The sequence below is a fragment of the Mirounga angustirostris genome, unplaced genomic scaffold (genome assembly GCF_029215605.1).
Source record: "Mirounga angustirostris isolate CCGP_5_RB_7025 unplaced genomic scaffold, mMirAng1.0.hap1 SCAF_7, whole genome shotgun sequence".
Taxonomy (NCBI): Eukaryota; Metazoa; Chordata; class Mammalia; order Carnivora; family Phocidae; genus Mirounga; species Mirounga angustirostris.
The window spans coordinates 64253460-64259459 of NW_026991715.1; positions in this window are offsets into that span (position 1 = coordinate 64253460).

Consider the following 6000-nt stretch of genomic DNA (forward strand, 5'->3'; position numbering starts at 1 on the left):
CCTAAAGATTTTATTTATTTGACAGAGAGAGAGACAGCAAGAGAGGGAACACAAGCAAGGGGAGCTGGAGGGGGAGAAGCAGGCTTCCCGTGGAGCAGGGAGCCCGATGTGGGACTCGATCCCAGGACCCTGGGATCATGACCTGCGCTGAAGGCAGACGCTTAACGACTGAGCCACCCAGGCGCCCCCATTTGTTTGTTTTTTAATGAAAAAGTGATCATGGCATATTATAACTTTTTTTTTCTCAAAGATTTTATTTATTTATTTGACAGAGAGAGAGACACAGCGAGAGAGGGAGGGAACACAAGCAGGGGGAGTGGGAGAGGGAGAAGCAGGCTTCCCGCCGAGCAGGGAGCCCGATGCGGGGCTCGATCCCAGGACCTGAGATCAAGACCTGAGCCGAAGGCAGTCGCTTACCAACTGAACCACCCAGGTACCCCTATTATTTCAATTCTTCCCTTGACCTCTAGGAAGGGGGTAATTTGTTATAATTCATCTTTGTTGTTTTGAATCAATGACTATGTTGGTTAAGATTTTTGTTGTTTTCATTCCGAAATGGAAGCAGATTTTACCTCAAACCATGGACTGGGCAAGGACATTAATTGACTGATCAATAAAATAAAATAACAATAATCTGTTCTTTATGCTTTGAGTCATTCAGCTTGTGTTCTTGTGTCAAAATAGTCATCAGCAATTGTTCAGGCTGTTTGGATTATTCATGCAATGAAAATATTAACAATTCATAGAATAAAAGCCATATAAATATATACATATGTTAGACAAGTGAGCATTACAGCTGTTCTGTATAGTTTTGAGGCCAAATGCTTAGAGGGACTTCTACTTTATTTATTGGTAAAATCATTCTCTAGAGAAGACTTTGTGTTCTCCTATTCAACAGAACATGTGTTCTGTCAAGGAAAAGTTTATACCTGTGAATATTTGGTGCTTGGAAAAGTTGTAGGGGGCAGTAATTTTAGAACCCCAATTGCCTTGCCAGATAAATTTCTGTTGGTTTTTCTCAGAGACAGTGTATGATTTTTCTAAGTGTTTACAGGCACATTGGTAAAAGGGACTGTAATCACTTCTATTATTTGTACTTGAGGAATAGTTTTTGGGGAAAACCATCCACCTGATGTGTCAAAATACTGGAAAACTTCTGCTTATGCTGTCTTTGAATTTCAATCTCTATAAAATTGTCACGGTTAGAATATGTTAGATTACTACCTACCATGTTCTAACCGTATTTAGAAATTAGGAGAACAGGAATCCAAAAAGGACCTCAATGAAGCTCTCTTTTGCTTCTATTTATTTTCTTATGGTATTTTTCACATGAGGAATGATAAACTATGGACACTGTAATAGATTTGGAAGTAACTGATATCTATATTTTTCCTCTTAAGAATTATAGCTTCACTGGGGCGCCTGGGTGGCTCAGGTGGTTAAGCATCTGTCTTTGGCTCAGGTCCGGATCCCAGGGTCCTGGGATCAAGCCCCACATTGGGCTCTCTGCTCAACGGGGAGCCTGCTTCTCCCTCTTTCTCTGCCTGCAGCTCCCCCTGCTTGTGCTCTCTCTCTCTCAAATAAATAAAATCTTTAAAAAAAGAATTACAGTTTCATTATCTAGAATTATTATGCTTATTAATATTTCTGTAGGGGTAGTGGCTTAGAAAATTTTCAGTTGAATAGGACACACTGTGATGCAGTGGATACCAATAAATTTTGGAACCAACACACACACACACACACACACACACACAGAATGATAGTTTCAGTTTCCCTGTCATATACTTCCTTAGCTTCCTGACCCCCTTTACATCATAGTTTTATGGCTTGTTTGAGATTTGTCTTCCTTGGTTTAAGCTACCCTAGGGCAGCACCTAAGTCCATTTTGATCACCACTTTATCTTCAGTGACTAGCGTGTGGCACGTTATTGACAAATATTTGACAAATATTTTAAAAATTAAGTTTACTTTAAAAGTAAAAAATAAAAATAAAAAAGAGCAAAAACCCCATAACTAAAATTAGATTTCATGTCCACAGTGTCCTTAATGGAATCTTTGAATGACGTTGACAGTTGAGAGAAAAAATGTTTTCCTACTCTAATTTACTTGTTCCTCATTACAAATCTTTTTCCAGATCTATTAATAAGAAATGGTACTGATGAATCACAGACCTGTACCTCTGAAACAAATAATACATTATATGTTAAAAAAAAAAAAGAAGATAGTAGGAAGGGAAAAATGAAGGGGGGGAAATCGGAGGGGGAAATGAACCATGAGAGACTATGGACTCTGAGAAACAAACTGAGGGTTCTAGAGGGGAGGGGGGTGGGGGGATGGGTTAGCCTGGTGATGGGTATTAAAGAGGGCACGTATTGACTGGAGCACTGGGTGTTATACGCAAACAATGAATCATGGAACAGTATACTCATCAAAAAGTAATGTTGTAATATATGGTGATTAACATAACAATAAAAAAAAGAAATGGTATTGAATTCATTTGAACTGGGGTGATTCCACTTATAAACAGAGAGGGAGGCAATGTCAGTGGTACAATTTGAGGGACAGCGAGAGGCCTGTCTGTTCAAAAATAGCCCCCACCTGGTTACCACAGTATTTGGAATCCCCATCATTGGAGTAGTGTGTTGTTGTTAAAGTGTCTCCAGGAGGCCCATTTTAAGCTTACTTATTCTGCTTTTTGTAAAAACAGGACAAACTTACCTTCTTTATGGGGCAGGACTTGTAATTAGGAAAGGTAGCCTTTTGATCAGTAAAATGACATCATATTGTGCTATCATTTTGTTGACTACCCAGAAATTTTTCACCTGAAAATTTGAGAAAGAGAAAAAAAAAAAAAAAACTGTAACAAACTACCTGTTAAGTTTCAGGGAAGGCTTAGAAGGCATTCCTCCATGAAGGGTAAATGGATGAGATTAAACAATATTGGGTACAAGATTATTTGTGTGAAACTTGAGAAAAAAACCCAGAATATTCCTGAAGTATGGAAGAACCTTGGGATGTGGAAATTCAATGTATTCTTCATGTATTTGGCTTATGCAATGAGTAGGATGACAGGGCTAGAGTTAGATGAGCAGTGATGGGTGAGACAGACATGGGGGTGAGAAAGATAAATTGCTTAGCAACACAAAGGCCATCAAAGCAATGAGACCTTGTGAGAAGAGATGCCCTGGCTTAGGCAATCACCATCTGCCCATTCACCTAAGCCAGGAAGCAAAGGAGAGTTGGGGCTGGGGGTGGAACAGATTTCACTTGTTTTACATAAAGCTAACTATGTTACTGTGATTTATGATAAGAAATATAGATTTGATCTTCATCCCTGTTGCTTGCAGAGAGCTCCTAAAACCCTTGGAATTTCCTGAGTGATGAGAGCAACAAAAATGTCTTTTTTATGTTAATGAGGTGACTTTTGTATTCTCCCCCCATCCCAGGAAGGGTGGGGCTAGTTGCCAGAACCAACCGTGATTGGAGGGTTAGAACTTTCAGTCCCACCCTAGACCTCCTGGGAAAGAGGAGGGGCTGGAAGCTGAGTCAATCTCCAATGGCCAAAGGTTCAGTCAATCATGCCTATGTAATGAAGCTGTTATAAAAATCCAAAAGGTGAGGGTTTGGGGAGGTTTCAGGTTGGTGAACAGCTGGAGGTTTGAGGAGAGTGGTGCACTCTGAGAGGGCACAGAAACGCCATACCCTTCCTGCATACCTTGCTCTATACATCTCTGTCATCTGTCTCTGAATTTTATAATAAACAGGTAATCAAAGGGGAAAAAAGAGAGAGAGGGAGGCAAACCAAGAAACAGACTGCTAACTATAGAGAACAAATTGCTGATTACCAGAGGGGAGGTGGTGGGAGGATGGGTGAAACAGGTGATGGGGATTAAGGAGGGCACTTGCTGTGATGTGAACCAGGTGTTGCAAAGAAGTGTTGAGTCACTATATTGCACACTGGAAACTAATATTGCACTGTATGTTGGAATTTAAATAAAACCTTAAAAAATTTTAAAATAAGCAGGTGATCGGGTAACTAAAATGTAGTTCTGTGAGCTAGCTACTCTAGCAAATTAATCAAACTCGAGGGAGATGGGAGATTTATAGACAGTTGGTCAGAGCACAGGTAGCAACCTGCCCTTGTGACTGTTATCTGAAGTTGGGGGTTAAGGGGGGCCATTGTTGAATTCTTAAACTTGTGGGATCTAATGCTCTCTCCAGGTAGAAAATGTCAGAATTGAGTTGAATTGTAGGACAGTCAGTTGGTCTCCTGAGCATTGCTTGGTGAGGGGAACCTCTCACCCCCCATACATTTTGGAATTGAGTGCTATTCGGTGGCATGGGAAAAACCTTCACACATTGGGTTACTAGAAGTGAAGTGCTCTCTGTGAGTCTGGTAGTAGTGTGAGAGAAAAAAGAAACAGGAAGGACTGGGTTTTTCCTTGCACCAGTAGACTGAACTGAGTTTTTCCTATTTACTGACTTCCTTGTTTTGAGTTTACTATTTGCAGATGACCTGATACTTGATACTCTATATAGAAAACCCAAAAGACTCCACCAAAAAATTGATAGAACTGATACATGAATTCAGTAAAGTTGCAGGATATAAAATCAACATCTGGAAATCTGTTGCATTTCTATCCACATTGACCTACGTGTCTATTTTTGTGCCCGTACCATACTGTCTTGATTCTATAGCTCTGTCCTATAATTTGAAATCCGGAATTGTGATACCCCCAACCTTGCTTTTCTTTTTCATGATTGCTTTGGCTATTCTTGGTCTTCTGTGGTTCTATACAAATATTAGGATTGTTTGTTCTAGCTCTGTGAAAAATGTTGTTGGTATCTTGATAGGGATTGCATTAAATATGTAGATTGCTTTGGCTAGTATTGACATTGCTAGTAACAATATTTGTTCTTCCAATCCATGAGCATGGAATGTTTTTCCATTTCTTTGTGTCGCCTTCAGTGTTTTTTAACACTCTTTCATAGTTTTCAGAATACATGTTTTTCACCCTTTTGGTTAGGTTTATTCCTAGGTATCTTACTGTTTGGGGCACAACTGTAAATGGGATTGATTCCTTGATTTATCTTTCTGCTGTTACATTATTGGTGTATAGTTTTTATTTAAATTGCGTTAACACACAGTGTAATATTAGTTTCAGGTGTACAATATAGCGATTCAACACTTAAATACAACAGCTGGTGCTCATCACAACACGTGCATCCCTTAATCCCCATCATCTATTTACAAAGGTTAACCTGTTTGGGGACTGCTAGGGGAGGGCATGCTCAGATTTGAATGTAAATAGTCAGAATCTATACACTAAGGCTGGTTCATTCTTCGGCTTCTCCTCTACAGGTACATCATTCATTTATTCAGTGGAGAATAAGTTGGGTTAAGAAAACAAGTGAAAATTGACTCAAATTTGTAATGATTTAGGAGTCTGAATATTTATTATGGGAATAATTGATCTATTACTTTCCTTTTTTCCTGATTTTTGCCTAATAGCCACTGGAGAAGACATTATCACCTTTAACGAAGGGAAAGCAGAAAATAGAAAAGGTAAACTAAACCTACTTTGTTGAGGGCTTTTATCATGAATGAATGTTGGACTTTGTCCAGTGCTCTTTCTTTTTTTTTATTTTTTTATTTTTATTTTTTTAAAGATTTTAGTTATTTATTTGAGACAGAGAGAATGAGAAAGAGAGAGCACATGAGAGGGGGGAGGGTCAGAGGCAGAAGCAGGCTCCTTGCCGAGCAGGGAGCCTGATGCGGGACTCGATCCAGGGACTCCAGGATCATGACCTGAGCCGAAGGCAGTCGCTTAACCAACTGAGCCACCCAGGCGCCCTGTCCAGTGCTCTTTCTGCATTGAGAGAATCATATGGTTCTTAGCCTTTCTTTTATTAATGTGGTATACCACGCTGATTGATTTGCAAATATTGAACCACCCTTGAAAACCAGGAATAAATTCCACTTGATCGTGGTGAATG